This window comes from Natrix helvetica (assembly GCF_964273705.1).
Source record: "Natrix helvetica genome assembly, chromosome: 2".
Lineage (NCBI taxonomy): Eukaryota > Metazoa > Chordata > Lepidosauria > Squamata > Natricidae > Natrix > Natrix helvetica.
Window position 1 is genome coordinate 239,614,368 of NC_138552.1, and position 16,232 is coordinate 239,630,599.

The 16,232-nt window shown below is 36.4% G+C and overlaps 1 protein-coding gene across 1 annotated transcript in view; it reads right to left on the reverse strand.

Moving 5' to 3' along the window:
* The window catches only part of CNIH3 (cornichon family AMPA receptor auxiliary protein 3), a 65,556-nt gene that overhangs the window by 36,006 nt on the left and 13,318 nt on the right, over positions 1-16,232 (reverse strand). The gene's annotated exons all lie outside the window — the stretch shown is intronic.

Genomic DNA, 16,232 nt, shown 5'->3' on the forward strand with positions numbered 1-16,232 from the left:
AACATTGGTTAATATCCAGAATTGCATCTTATTATTTTTTATACACAATGCAAAATGATTTGAATCCTGAGCATGTATTAGAATTCTGCATTTAACTTCTAGATCTTAAAGCTCTTTTCAATATAATTGGCATAGATATCTGAAGTAAAACCATGGTTGTACTTGTTGTTTATTAGCCAAAATGTAATGAAACTGATTGCCATGGCCCTCCTATTTACTAATCTATATGTGGCGTCGTTATAACTAAGGCTGATAATCAAATCTACATCTTTTGTATCTAACCATTGCACACAAAGCCTCAACTGACCATAGCCATGATAGGCAATGAACATGTACCAACTAGCATATGTAAGGCTGTGACATGGAATGCAAGAGGTGTACAGAGTAAACAACATGAATTAATGTATACAATGTGTGAAAGGAAAATGGTTGTATTGTGTTATAAAACTAATAGAAAAGAGGAATGAGGTAACAAATTCAACTGATGTTGGTCTGATTTTGGGGAACAGGGTTGATGAATATATGTATGGAAATGAAGGTGTAGATTTAATTATGAGTGAAAGGGCTAAATATATATATAAGAGAGTATGAAATAATGTATTCAAGTCTTGCCTATACATAGGAAATTATCCTAAAACATGCTTGCATTGTTTGGTTATGCTAGAAAACTGAGGAAAATAATGAAAGATACAAAGAAAAGAAGTTGTGATTGCAGACAGATTATATTATTACTGGATTTTGGGGTAAAATGAATCTGAAAGAAAAAAGTTAAAATAACTAGTGTAAAAACTGAATGACTGCAGAAAGAGGAAATATAAGCCCTGTATAAAAGGAAATAGGAGAAATATTAGAGGAAATTTCCACAGAAGATAGCCAATTATCTGTTTTTTGTATTTTCTCAAAATCCCTGTAAGATTTATGTGAATTCTGTAGGTATTGATGGAAATAATAGTGATGATGGAAACTCATTCATTAGTTTGCAATATGCCAAAATCTGGTTTATTTGTTTGTTTAATTAAAAGAAGCAGAACAAATAAAGTCAGCTGTGGCAGGGTGCTTAATGACATCAGAAGAGATTTTGGCAGAAATATTAGTGCCCATCAGGATTCTGTTCCCTACTTTTGTTCTAAACTTTTGCTAAAATGTTCTCCATTTCCTGTGTTCCTCATATATAAGGAGGCAATGAAAAGAGAGATGAATTGACTGTGTTTATTAACATCAGCTTGGAATATGACAAAAGAATTTAACATATTGCAAGGAACTTGTCATTATTTCCCATAACTTTTGGTTGAATCCTTCTTCCTAAACAAAATGGCTTATTCGTGCAATAGTCAACTCTGTTCAGTTAACTTCTTGATTACACATCTGCAGCATGTAACATATAAAGTGGCATCTGGATATCATTTATTATATGCTAAAGCCCAATGGCAGACACATCTTTGCATGATAATGTCCCCAGATTTGTTATTTGAGCCCAAGAGGAATGCATTTCAAGACATAATTTACTATTTCCATGATCCTATGGACCTTTTTCTGGCATCCTGATTTTGGTTTATCTATTATTGCCTGCACTTTAGTATTTCCTAGTTTAATTACATCCTTTATTAGTAATTTGCTAGATATTACCGTACAAACAGATATTGTCTTTCTCTTGAACTTTAAAACATTTGCTTTTTTCTCATTTTTATATTTGAGGAGCTGGCTTTTTCTGATAAAGGTGATGATGTTATCCTTTTAGCTGAGTCTGACTCTTGGCAATTCTGTGGGCCACGCCTCTTCACATCTTCCGATCTTGTACTATTTCTTTGAGTTTTTCTATGCTCTAGATAGTGATGGTTCTTCAGCCACAGTGTTCTTTGACGGCCTAGTTTCCTTCTAACGCTAACAGACTTCTCGTGATATCAATTTTATTATTTATTTGTTTATATTTTATTTATATAGCCATCCCTGTCATAACAACTTTGTGTGACTTAATAACATTTAAAAATAATATAAAAATATGTAAAATGCAGCAACACACAGCAGGTGAGGAACCAAACCAATCTAGAAAAACTGAAGTGGAGATCGGGATTTTATTCTTTGGTGGCTGACAAAAGAATGTCATCCATGGTTCATGGATGCCTTCTATCAGTTGTCCCATGATGCAATTAAACACTTCAGGAGCAGAAGTATGCATTCAAAGCCGCACTAAGGCAATCAACAACATGGAAAGTACTATCATACATAGTGGACATGCACATCTGCAAAAAAATATTGGAAAAAAATAAAAGACTGCTGGAAGACATCACCACACACCAAATTGAGCTAAAATCGGAATTATTTCTGCTAGGAATTATAAAGGGAAATTACAAGAAAAGTATTAGGCATTTAATGTTACATATAACCACTGCAGCGAGAATTTTATTTGCACAAAATTAGAAAAATAAATACATACCAACAGAAGAAAATATAGTTTAAAAAATATTGGAATGTGCTGAGATGGATAGGCTTACAAAAGAATTAAAAGACAAAGAAGAATCTGAATATTACTTAGTAAGGGACTTATGGTATAATTGGTTAGAGGGAAGAGAGAGAAAAGCAGGAAAGCAAAAAAGAAAAAGATCAACAAATCAAAAAATAATTAGAAAACCAGAAAATGAATAAACGATAGAAATATAACATGGAGTGTAGCAAATAAACAATAAAAATGGATATAAGATGATATAAAGGTATATAAAGGTTGTTACATATAGAATGGAGAGAAAAGATATATGAAATAAAATATGTGTGCATATGTGTATTTACTGTAGGTGTGTGTATATGTGTATTGATGTATGTATGTGTGTGTGTGTATAGTTATATAGTTATAGTTATATTTATATAAGAATTAGATGTACAGATAAAAGAAACCCAACAGTTCTGTAAAATAAGTGAAATGTGTTGAAAGGATGTTATGTTTGCATAAACAAAATAAAAAGTTTAAAAATAAATAAATAAATAAAGCTGCACTAAGGATACAGCATATTAAAAGTACATAGACATGTTTTTTTCTTCATCCAGCATCTGTGTCAAAATCTGACTGCATCTCCCTGGACAATACTTTGCATTTGGAATTCTACTAAGCATAGGATGCTAGGATGTAGTAATGTTCTCTTTGCGTCTATGGGAAGTGTATATCTGAAGTGACTACAATATATGACTTCATATATGTAGTTACTAGATATAGTTCTGTCTTAGGCTTAAATCTGTTGTAATCACATACTTAATACTTTGGGTTTCAGGCAAAACCTTGGACTTCCATTGTGATTAAAATCTATTAGTTTTTCAATTTGACAAATATTTTTTGTCTGAATTTCCATTCAGTCCAGTTTTGTTTTCATTCTGCAGTACTGATAAATTTTTCATAGCATGTGCTACTGGTTGTGCATCTTAATTAACAATAATGAAAACAATTTACTGGGAGATTGGAATTATCACAGGAAAAAAATCTTCATGGATAAGTAGATATGAAGATGTCTTTCTATACTGATTGAGCAAACAGGATAGACAATTTGTAATTCGTAACTTGTCTGATTGTAGCCCCAGGTTGTTTCTTTGTGAATTTAGCAGTATTAATGCATTTATATTCATAGCCATCCAATGTAGCTTTTGGGTCCCATTACATGACTTCAGATACAGGCCTAAACATGACAAAGGATTCCATTTGTTATAGTCAATTTTGGCAATTAGATTAACTTGTACACCAGCATCACTCTGATGCTGAAAACAATGGAGATATTGTTCAAACCCAGTCTTCTTTCTGTCATCGCATCCTACCCACATTAATTTAGCTTATGAAGAAACTGTATTCAGATTCATTGTCCTTTGACACTTCTTTGTATACTTCTTGACTTGTTGGGTTGCTTTGTGCATATTAACCTTATGGTTATACCTAAGACTTATGACTTTTACAGTATAGGTATGCTTCATTCCTTTTTGGCTGCATTGTTTACATACACTGTGCTCTGCTTTGCAATGCTTTTGCCTGCTAATAATATCTTTGCTAGGACCAATGTTTCAAACTAAAGTCAAACTATACTCATGTATCTGTTACAAAATCTTCAATTGTCTCAGTCTCCCTTTGGAAGCGTAAACTGCGCGTAAATCTATACTTTATTTCAGGTATCTTCATAGTACGAGTAAGCTTCAAATTTTGGCAATAAGCGTTTAATGTCATTTCATTCTTTTTCAAGAATGTGACTGTATTATACATTGCTATATCATACATTAAGGGCATCAGTTGCACCCAACACTAGTTTCAGGAAGAGTGCCATTTTCTTCTTGAACAATTCTGCATGACAGAGAAATACAGAAGAAAGCACAAATACAATATAAATCGTTGTTGAAAATATCTTGATTTACCGCCCACATTGGCTTACTATATACTTCAATTCACAGAGTAGCTGAAAAGCAAGCAAATAATATTGGGGTGGTTCTTACTTAGCTAACATACAGAGGATGCGACTCTCTAATAGCTCCTGAGAAATGCTTAAAGGCCCTGCTGACCTTGCATTGACTCTCTGTTATTTGACTGCGGAGAATAGGTAGTCCTCGACTTATAACAACAATTGTGCCCAAAATTTCCATTACTAAGCAAGGGAGTTGTTAAGTGAGTTTTGCCCCATTTTACAACCCTTCTTGCCACAGCTGTTAAGTGAATCACGGCAGTTGTTAAATTAGTGACACAGTTGTTAAGTGAATCTAGTTTCCCCATTGACTTTGCTTGTCAGAAGTTTGCAAAAAGTGATCACATGACCCCGGCATACTGTAACCCAGGGGTGTCCAAACTTGGCAACTTTAAGACTTGTGGACTTGGAGTTCCGGTTCCGGCGGCGGCGACGGGCAGCTCTTTGCCTGCTCCGGCTCCCCGGTGGGCTTCCCCACTCCTTGGGGGGCACAGGACACCCCGCAGAGGGGTCCTGCCGGAGGGGCGGCATCGCGGGGGTCTCCTGCAGCGGCGGCGGCCGGCGGGAGGTCTCTCGCGCGCCCAAGGCACCGGGGAGCAAGATCGGAGGGCGCTTTGCGTTTCTGCGCCTCGCGCCTCGCTAAAGCCGACCGGAGAATGCAACAATAGAAGGATGCAGCTGCGGTGCGGTGAGGTTGCTTCTCTCTTCACTCCCTATTCTGCACGAAGGATTATTCAGCTTTCTTTAAAACAACTTTCGGAGCAAGTTGGAGGCGCGGCTGGAGGGAGGGGGTTTCCCCCCCCGTTGGACAAGCGGTGAGGAACAATTTTGCTCTCAGCCCCCGGGGTAGGAGGAGGGGGGAGAGCCAACGAATGAAGCCTCACCCAGGTTGAGATGATTTTCTTTTCAATTTAATTTTATATATTACTGTGATTTGAGGACTTCTGGAACTTTTTTAAAAACTTTGTTATGCCTCTGTGCCCAAAACTGGCAGGGCAAGATGGCACACTTCCGTTGTCTTTATGAACTGTGAAACCTGACTCCACCTTTAAAATTCAGGCTTCCGGTCTTTGTCTCTGTGTCTCCCAGAGGAAACTCTTGTGGATTGGTATTTTTTGAACTTTCTAGGGGAAACTTTTCATCTATTGCCAGACTTATTAGAGAGATTCTCTTCTGCCTGGTTCTCCTGCTCCCGGAATTCACCTGGCTACCCTTCTTTTCTAACTGTTTATCTTATATATGGACTGAACTTTTAACGTTATAAAGGATGGCATCCAAAAGACCACCTCCTGGAAAACCTGGCTTTGCCACGTCTGCTCCAACATCTGCAACATCCAGTCCAGCCACACAGTCAAAGATAACAGAACTGATGCAACCCAAGACTACAGAGATGGACTTTCAACAAATGCTTCAACAAATTTTACAGGGCCAGGAGGAAATCAAGAAACAGCTAAGGGAAATGAAAGATGAAATTAAAGAAAATCAAGCCCAAATTTATAAGAACTCACAAAGACTGAACCTTGTGGAAGGGGGGGTGGAGGAGGTGAAGGGGGTGGTAGAAGCTGTGCAGAAAGGGAACAAAGATCTTGACATCCAACAGATGAAATTAGAATTTGAGAGAATGTCCTATTATCTTAGATTTCAAAATGTTATAGAAGAAGATGGGGAAAACATAAGGGACATCATGACAAACATCCTGGCTGACTACACACACAAAGAAAAACAACAGATGGGGTGGGATATAGACCTGGTTTATAGAGTGAACTCAGCTTATGCTAGAACACACAATGTACCCAGGGAGGTTCACATTAAATTTCTTAGAAAAAGCACAAGAGATGAAATTCTGGGTGTACAAAGGGGGCAAGCATTGACATATCATGATATGGAGATAACCATTCTGAAGCAGATCCCTAAGAAGATTAGAGAAAAAAGGAAGAATTATTCGCAATTAGCGAATAAATTATACCAGAAAGGGGTGTGGTTTAGATGGTTGATGCCTGAAGGTATGCTAATATTCTGGGAGGAGACAAGAATCAGAATCAATGCACCCGTAGAGGCGCAGGCCTTTATGGAAAAAAATAAAACACTCCTAGAGAAAACACCAGACATTACAACGGACACGCAGGACACGGGAGGGGCCAGAGCTCTGCCAGTGGAGGGAGATGGGGCAATAGCAAGAAGACTCAGATCACAAAAATAAACAAGAAAATCATATTATTATAAATTGACCGAAAGTGATAATGGAATTATACTTGGATTTTATACTGTAATGTTTAATCTGATTGAATTTAGTAATAGAACTAATATGCTGATTGTAATCAATTATATACCAATGCATTATATATAAATGTATACTATGGGTATGGAGGGAGGGGCGCCTTTCACATTTTGCAACTGCCAAAATTTGTAGACCTGTCCATTTACCCTTTTCCCTATAAATGTTGAAAACCCAATAAAATTTTATTATTAAAAAAAAAAAAAGACTTGTGGACTTCAACTCCCAGAATTCCCCAGCCAGCTGAGTTGAAGTCCACAAGTCTTAAAGTTGCCAAGTTTGGACACCCCTGCTGTAACCATTATAAATACCAATTGCCAAGTGTCTGAATTTTGATCATGTGACCATGGGGATGATGCAATTGCTATAAGTGTGAAAAATGATCATAAGTCATTTTTCTCAGTGCCATTGTAAGTATGAATAGTCACTAAAAGAATGGTTGTAAGTCAAGGACAACCTATAATATTCACTATTATTATTTTTTTAGCAAGATATTAGATGTTTTGGGCAGATCAGGGCATTTAACACACTACTGTTGCTCAATAAAGATCCAGCTTCTTTTCTGAAATCCTACATTGTCATTTATGAGGAGGCAATTATATAAGAGGTAAAAGGACTGTTTTTATATAGATCAGTTTGGACCTAATTTAGAGTCGGAACAAAAATGAAAAATTAAAGAGGGCCATTACTCCCACAACATGAGTAAGTTCAATTTTGGGTAAATACCAAGTTCTTCATGTTTCCCAAATCTTACCATAAAATGTTTTAGCTCATCACAATCTTTCCTGTGCTTTATGCTTCTCTCCTCTTGTCCCTGGATTTGAGGAACTTGGCAACACTATTTATTCGTCCTTTTAATTTCTAGCTCTTGACTTCACTTGTCAGCTTCATGTATAATTCCATCTCTTACTTAGCCAGTTCAATGGATTTTTGCAAAACTCCTGGTTTCCATAGTAACTAGATTGCTTCCCCCCATAGATTTTAGTTTGTAGGTTGTCATGTATAACTTTCGGTGAACTTTTGAGCTTTTCATAAAAAGTGTTGTGAAAAAATTGACAAACCCAAGCATGGTATTACTGAATCACACCCTCCCATTTTCAACACAATTCACCCTTTTAACACATTTACCCGAAAAGGTAGGTATCTGATCCGTGCTGCTAATAATATTAATTCATGGCCTTGAATACCATGCCTCATCTATTAAACTTTCTTCAATCTGGTGCCCTCCCAACTGATTAAAAATTACAGGTGTTGGAGACCAATGCAGCAATTATTTATATTCTTTCCAATCACACAGACTGAAGGCAGTTTACAAAAACAGAACAAATAAAATGCACATGTGCTTGAGTAACCTGGTTGTATTCTCAGGACTTGGACTTCGATGCTGAAACATAACATGAAATTATGTTACGGAATTATGCCTTGTATAACCATGAAGCTGACAAGTGAAATCAAGAGTTAGCAAAAACATGTATGTTTTCAAGATAGAGCAAATACCAAGGGTTCCCTACAATGGGAAACTGCCCCTTCTAAATTTTTATACCATTTCAGTTCTTAGAAGCAAATTGAACCCTCTTCTAGTTCACCATCAAAATAGGTCCAGCAAAGGATTCTATTATTAAAAAATAACAAAGGCCACTGCCTATTTGCTTCCCTAAAACAGCATCAGATTCTATGGTGTCATGGGATTATTTACAGTAATTAAATTTGGAATAATCTAAAGGTATGGTTTAACTGAACTAAAGCTGTCTTTTCATTTGAAGAGACAAATATATGTATGTATAATTAGCTTAGTTGCCTTCTCTCTGGCTGAAATTTCACCACCCTGCCACACTGACTGCACCCATCTGCAAACACCCTCTCCCCAGCATCCTTGACCAGCAGCAGGAGGAAGACAACCAAGGTCATCTGGGGGCAGAGGGGGCAGTTGAATGCTACTCACAGAACATAAATCTGCATCCCTACTTTTTCCAGTTTGTGAAATTTTAATTCAGAATTCTGGTGACAAAAATGACACACTGTTTAGAATGTGGTAGGGCAGATTGTTAAAACAAGCAGGAAAAGAACAAGGAGTATTGTATTCATGCTATGCTTATAATAGAACAAACAACTATTCTCTTCATCTAACTATAATAGCTTCCAGATATTATTCAGTTATCAGTTGTGGTCCTCAAAATACTAAATATAAAACACTATGTTACCAATGTTAATCCTATTATTAGATTCTCTAGGAATAATCAGAATTCAAACTCCACCTTGTATCAGTTATGTTCTAATGCAGCATGTAGAACCCAGCATAAATGTTCATGAAAAGCTTTTGCCCAAGTACACGTCTACTTATAAATAAACCTTACTAAATTCATGCAGATTATTCCCAAATAGATAATTATATGATGGTAGCTATAAGCTCCATCTTGACATTCATACTTTTCTCTTTCTATCTGCATTTCTTTACTGTCACAAATCATCTAAGTTGTTAAGCAATTAGACTGCAGCATTTTATTTCCCAGGCCACCAAGTCAATATGCTTGTCAAATATTTTTAAATGAATTGTATTCTCTAGAAGCACTGGTAAGTACATGTCCCAGTTAGTAATTCTATACCTTGTTTCTTGATTCAGAAATCTTTACAATCCTCCTCAGTATGGGTGGGTGCTTCACTTTTTTTGTTAGATCACTCACTCATAGGCAATCTGCCAGAGACTTAAAACTGGCAGGGGATAGAACTGAAACCAGCTTTAAAAAGACTATAGAGATACACAAATTCATTTATCCACCACCACTACACACACACACACACAAAAAAACATTCTTATGGTTTTCACTTTTAAGTTAATTGCAGGAGAAGTTGCATAGCTTTTGTATGAGCAGTAAACTTTGTACATGTCTAAGGATTAAAATGAAAAACAAATTATTATAGTAGAACTTACATTTCTATTTAGAACATTCCTCCTCCCCAAAGTCTAGTTTTATTCTCTAACAGAACATACAGTTTAGTGACCTATTTTAAAATGAAACAAAAGGGGAGTTTGTCTATTGTTACTTATCTACACAGGAAGAAACTATTGGATGATTACAGCCACCATAATGTTACATTTTAATAATTTCAGAATATTTGTGGGTTTTTTTATGGAAAATACAGAATACTTAAATATATGAAATGCCCACCCACTGTGATTATTTGCTTTAATTTGGTCATTTCTAACTTGATATTTTTAACAAAATGGCAAGAAGCAGAACTTTTGAATCAGCATTCTTAATTAAGAGTAGTTGATCATGGTGCATATACCCAACTCACTCCTGTAGTTTATATTTTATAGTAGTATTATTTTCTAATACTAAAACAAAATGCCTTATTAAAAATAAAACAACTAGTTATCATAGATGAAACATCTCAAATCACTTCAAACTCTCGGCTATCTTTGGCTTTTTACTGACTCCAATTGACTAGTCTTAACCCAATAGCACTTAGACTTATATATCTCTTCACAGTGCTTTATAGCCCTGGTTTACAGAGTCAGCATATCAACCCCAACAATCTGGGTCCTCATCTTACCAACCTCAGAAGGATGGAAGGCTGAGTCAACCTTGAGCCTGGTGAGATTTGATCTGCCAAACTGCTGGCAGCTGGTGATCAGTAGAAGTAGCTTGCAGTAGTGCATGCTAACCACTGCGCCACTGTGGCTGTGAATCATAGTTATTATAGTTTAAAAGGAAGTAGATTGCTTGAGTTCTACACTTCTATTCATGTAAGAGCTTCATTCAAACTATTTATTAATTCCAAATTTGTAAAAAAAAACCAATATGAACATACAATGTGTATTTATATTAATTTTTGCCAATTTGTCTTAAATTTCTTCAAAAAAATTATTAGTAAGCCCTTTAAAGTACTTCCTAGCATCATAGTTTCTCCTCTTCCTAATTCAGATTTTTATCCATTCTCCCCCCCCCCCATCTATTACATTTCTGTTTAATGCAGGGGTGGGTTCCTGCCAGTTCTAACCTCTTCTATAGAAGAAGTTTCACAAATCTACAGTGCCATTTAGAACTAGTTCCAGCTCCCTCCCCCCGCCTGTCTGCACATCATCAAGATGAAGAGCGAGGGGAGGAATTCTAGGAGTTGAAGTCCACAAATCTTAAAGCTGTCAAGTTTGAACACCCCTGGGTTTTTTTTTCTAAAGGGTTAGGGGTGCAAGGGTCTTGTAACTTGACAGTTTTAAGACTTGTGTGCTTCAAATGCCAGTTTTTGAGCCAACATTTTGGTTGCTAAGCAAGAGCGTTGTTAAGTGAGTTTCACCACATTTTACAAGTTGGCCACACCCACCCATCGCATGGCTGGCAAGCCACTCCCCTCAGTCACATGGCCAGCAAGCCACTCCCACAAAGCAGGCCACACCTACATAAGAGGTTCTAAAAATTTTTGAAACCCACCACTGGTTTAATGCCTACATTGATGTTACACATACGTTTTATTGACATCAGTAACCCCTGTAGGTAGAAGAAAGATGTAAAAAAGAATGGATACTTTTCTTAGCAGGAAGTGATAAAGTGTGTTTATCTGGCTTAATGCATTAGTAATAATTGACCTACAGAAAATTAAAAATGAAAGGAAATCTAGTAGGAAATTAAAACATACACTCCAGAATTTTATACAAAGGGTAACACATGGAACAGCAGAAGAACTGTGGGTGGAATCAAGAAGAATAAAAGCACTTAAAGGGGGGGGAAACCCTGCTAGGAAGTATATAAGGAAGTAGCCCACAATTCTCCCTAAGTATGGGGCAATTTTGTTATCTACTTTCTCATCATATTGCTTTGTGCTATTGGGATATAAAATTGAACAGCATGTTTCAATTTAACAAAGTATGTTAGTGGCTGCTCAGCTTTCTTCTAATGGCAGTATTGCTCAATGCCCTGTGTATTTTTAAATTACATTTACTTTTATGTAAATTTAAATGTAAGTGATTCTGGGTGGTTTAACATAAAATATCAAAAACATACATAAAATCCACAATATTAAAAACTTTATTTAAAACAAAGCTATTGCTGTTTTCCAAATTCACTTTGCCAATAATCCCCTGAAAGAGGAAGTTGCCTCCTAAACAATAAAAAGCTAGGGGACTAGCTGTTCCATAGAGAGGGGGCCTACTAATGAGAATGATGTTTTCATGCTCTCTTAAGTACAACTTTCTTGCCACCTTCCTCATATCGACAATCAGTGTCTGCAAAGTAACACTTTATGTATGGCGTTGTCTGTGCAAATGCAGATACTGGAAAATTAAGGTCCTCACCCAGAGTCTCCATTGCAAGAGAGCTAGTGACTACTAACTGGATCCATCTCCCTGCTGCCTCATTTGTTTTACTCTCTCTCCCCATGATGCCATGGATTAAGTCCACAGGTAGAAGATTTAAGATCACAACAAACCTTCCTCTCTTGAGTGTCACAAATTCAAAGCCATCTCATGAGATCCAGTCTAGCTTGGAGCCTGCTTTCTAGTTTGGAGAAAATTTTATCCAAGCAATGATCAGCCGGCTGATAACAACTTGCACTGACTGGCTCTTCCAATCCATCACTCAAAGAGGAAGAAGGTCCCTTAAACAGTGCATCTTGTTAACCTTCTACAGATGCAGTGAGAAATTATTCTTTTTGCCACTCTAATCAATGCAGAGTTGTTGAACTTGAGCTTCTATCTATGTGCAATAATACTAATTGCTCATGTACTACCAAGGCAGTGGTGGGTTGCTAGCCGGTTTACTACCAGTTTGCTCGTGCTCACCTGTGCATGCACAGAAGCTCTCCAGGCAGATGGGCGGAGCCTCCCGCCACCACTACTGGTTTGGCCGAACCGGGCAGAACTGGGAGCAACCTACCTCTGTGCCAAGGTTGCTTAAAGTATTTCTTCATGTGGATCCTTGGTGATCTCTGAGCTTGGTTGGGTTGGGTTTTTTTTTTTTTTTGCATACTTTTCATTACCAAACTAGGTAACATTATCAGTCCACATTATATTTCTTCATCTGATTCATTTCCCAGAGTTCTTCAGAGAATCAAAGAGGGGTGCAGGTTTAATGGGTGAGAGAGATCATTCAGAAACAATCCAATCTTGCATCCCACTTACCTCTGCATTCCAGAAGCTAACTAGACATCCTACTTTCAAACTGCTGAGAAATCTTCAGGTGCCATGTGGAAAATTTTTGAATTCACCAGGTGCCATCCAAATTAACCCAACCACTCTGCAGAGGCTAGTAGCTCTAGTCTAAGCTACCAAGGGGTCATGAGGAAATTATCTATCCATGACAAGAGACAAATATTCCTCAATATCGGATTTCATTTAATGTCCCTCCAGTATATAATGCCAGATGCATTGTCCATCAGCTCTGCAGCCTATGATGTTGTAAGCGTAAGGAAGATATGGCGGCCTTAAATTCCCAAACCACCTCCAAACACAGGATGAGAAGGACGCTAAAATCATGCTCAACAATTTGGGTAAATTTGTAACTATCCCAGCATAAAGAGCAAGCTGGTCAGGAATATATGCTGTTTATGTAAATAGGAGAATGCTACAATAGTAGCAACTCCTGTTTATCCCAATCTCACATATTCAGTTTCACACTCAGTCACTTTCAAAACAGTATTCCTTGTAACAAATAATTATATTTGTAGAAACTCAGTGATATTTAAGCATGCATAATGTTAATATAATTATTTGAAAATTAATATTGAAATCTCTGCCAAGTGACTCCCAACACAAAGAACTTTGACATGTAAATGAGGATGATTTGAAACTTCACAGAATACAAATCACATGTCATCACTTGAATATTACACTGAATATTGTCCAAGTCAAGCTATAGAACCAAATTTTGAAGGTGTATGTATTGACTCAAATTTTAGATTAATTTTCCCTTTCAGCAAAAGCAGAGGACAAACATTATTTTCAGATTGCTGTATAGTATGACTTACAATCTTACAAAAAATGAATCAATAAGCAAAGAAATAAATTAAAATCAATAAAAAATAGGCAATGGAGTGATCAAACAGCTAATTTGTATAATTAAAAAAATCAGTCCCCAAAATTTGAATAAAAATATATTTTATAAAATAAATTTCTGAAAACAAGCAAAGAAAGAGGATGGGTAGTCTTCGAGGAGGCCAGCATGAGTGCTGTCATTCCACCAAGAATGTAAAAGCAACATGTTTCTTGAGCTCACAGAACTCTCCAAAATGAAAGAGCCATTAAGAATAGGTTTAGGGAACTAAAGGGATCCTTTAAACCTTGCATAAACTTAAGATAAGCATTATAGGCTTAAAAGTTCTAAAGCCAGACAAAACCAATTTTATTGGGTCTTTTGTTTGGCAGGATTAAAGGGTGACTGTTGCCTCCATAAAACCTATCAAAACTATTCAAAATGCATTGTAAACAGGTCATTGGCCCCCTTCTACTTTAGTAGCTTTCTCCTTCTGTCAAAAAAAAAAGCAAGAAAAGGCTGTAATGTTTTCTCTTTATCAGAAAGGAGAACTAAAATACTGAAAAAGGATTTTGTCCCAGGGCCGCTACCAATAAAGAAAAGAACTGCAGATTATTTACAGAGGAAGGAATTTAACAGTATTAAATGCCAGTATTCCATGCACAAACATAAATAAGGAATATTTCAATTCAAACCTTTATTATAATAATAATAATAAATATTTATTTCTTAGCCGCACCCTCTCCCGAAGGACTCGGGGCGGCGTACAATAAAACATAGGAAATAAATATATAGACAAACATACATATAACAAAAACGTATACCAAAACATATACAAGGAGGAGGTGAGCTGATGAATAAAAACAATTAAAAACACAATGTTTAAAAACCCCTAAATAATTGAATACAATTAAAATACCCCAAATAAAAAACCCGTCAGGAGCGATATAGTTGGATCAAAGTTGTCAGAGTACATGTATACAATGAGATTGGCTGAGCCTCCCTTCGTGCACCCCCTGCCCAACACAATGCAGCTCACAGTAAAAGACAAAAAAATCCTAGTCTACTAGGAATCCTACTAACAAACACCTAGTCCTATTGCATCATGTGAACTTATTGCACGTCGCGCCGTCCCATACTATGTTGTTGTAGAGTTATTTTTCATTCAGGAGTCTGACAGCTCATGGATAAAAACTGTTCTTCAGCCTGTTTGTGCTGCTGCCTAATCTTCTACAATATCTTCCCTTCCATACTCTTGCAGCTCTCTAGCCAATAGAAGTTGGATATCATTGTAATGTCATACAGCGTATGGATGTACTGTATAATGATTACACACAAGTGAGAAAATGAGCAAAACTTTCTAGAAGTTCAAAAAGTCTATTTGGGAATAAATTTCAGCAGGAAGAGAGAAAATCCTCAAATGGTTAATAAAAAACTATGTTTCTGTAAAGAGCTATGGAATCCAGGCTTTGACAGTGAATGATATGGAGTACCATGAAGTGGGACAGCTGACTGATACATGGAGCAACAGCCCTCCATACTGTCACCTTTTCATTGAAATGAAATATGTTTCACTTCATATTTATCCTTTACTGCCAGTTGCAGTAATTTCAAGACAGCCTTGCAGCACCATCCTATATATGTCCAATTAAAAATAAATGTCGCTAAGTTGAGGCTTACTAGCAAATGAATATAGGATTGCAACCTGAAGCACACTAAGCATCCAATCAGAATGTTTTGTAATGGGATATTTTCCATATCTCAAGATACCAATTTATTAACAATATTTTCCTGAGAATCTGGAAAGATTTATAGTCGGTACAATAACCATTTCTTAACATTCTCGTCCTTAAACAGCAGTAATTATATTGGCATCTGTTCTTTAACTTGAAGCCAAAATGATAGCACATGTTGCAAGACCTTTTTGCACTTGCTTTGTGACATTGCAATGCAAGTATATGAAGGGCATAGTTTGCATTGCCATGTTATGATGTATGTTTCATCACTTGCTTCTCATCCCCACACAGTATCCCATGAATAATTAAGAAGAAACGGTCTTTAAATCTCTAAAGCTCCAGGAATGCTAGAATTCTTTTAATAATAACCTTAGAAGTACTGCATTGGACAATATTGAAAATAGCTCAAAAGAGTCAGAACAATCAAAACAGATATACAATGATTTTATATAATTTCTGATAAAGACTAACTACAAGACCAGATGATAAAGCTGATTTAATTATAAAAGTATTGTGTTAAAATAAGCATGTTATATTTTCTCATCCTCATAGTCTCTTGTTCCAAATGCATCTTGGTAATTTTAAAATATTTAAAATTTACATTGACACAGCAGATAAAAATACAAAAATAGTGATACAAATGATGTTATTGAATATATTTGCAGATTTATCTTTTTTACTTACTACACCTCTCTCTATACTCAGAAACCTTTACTTTTCTTTAAAAGTAGTTTTGGGGGTAGCTCTCCAACAGTAAACACATTTTTACCGCTAACAAGATAAAAGCAGTTGAACAAAATGTGTTGGCTGATATTCTGCAATGAAAGAGACA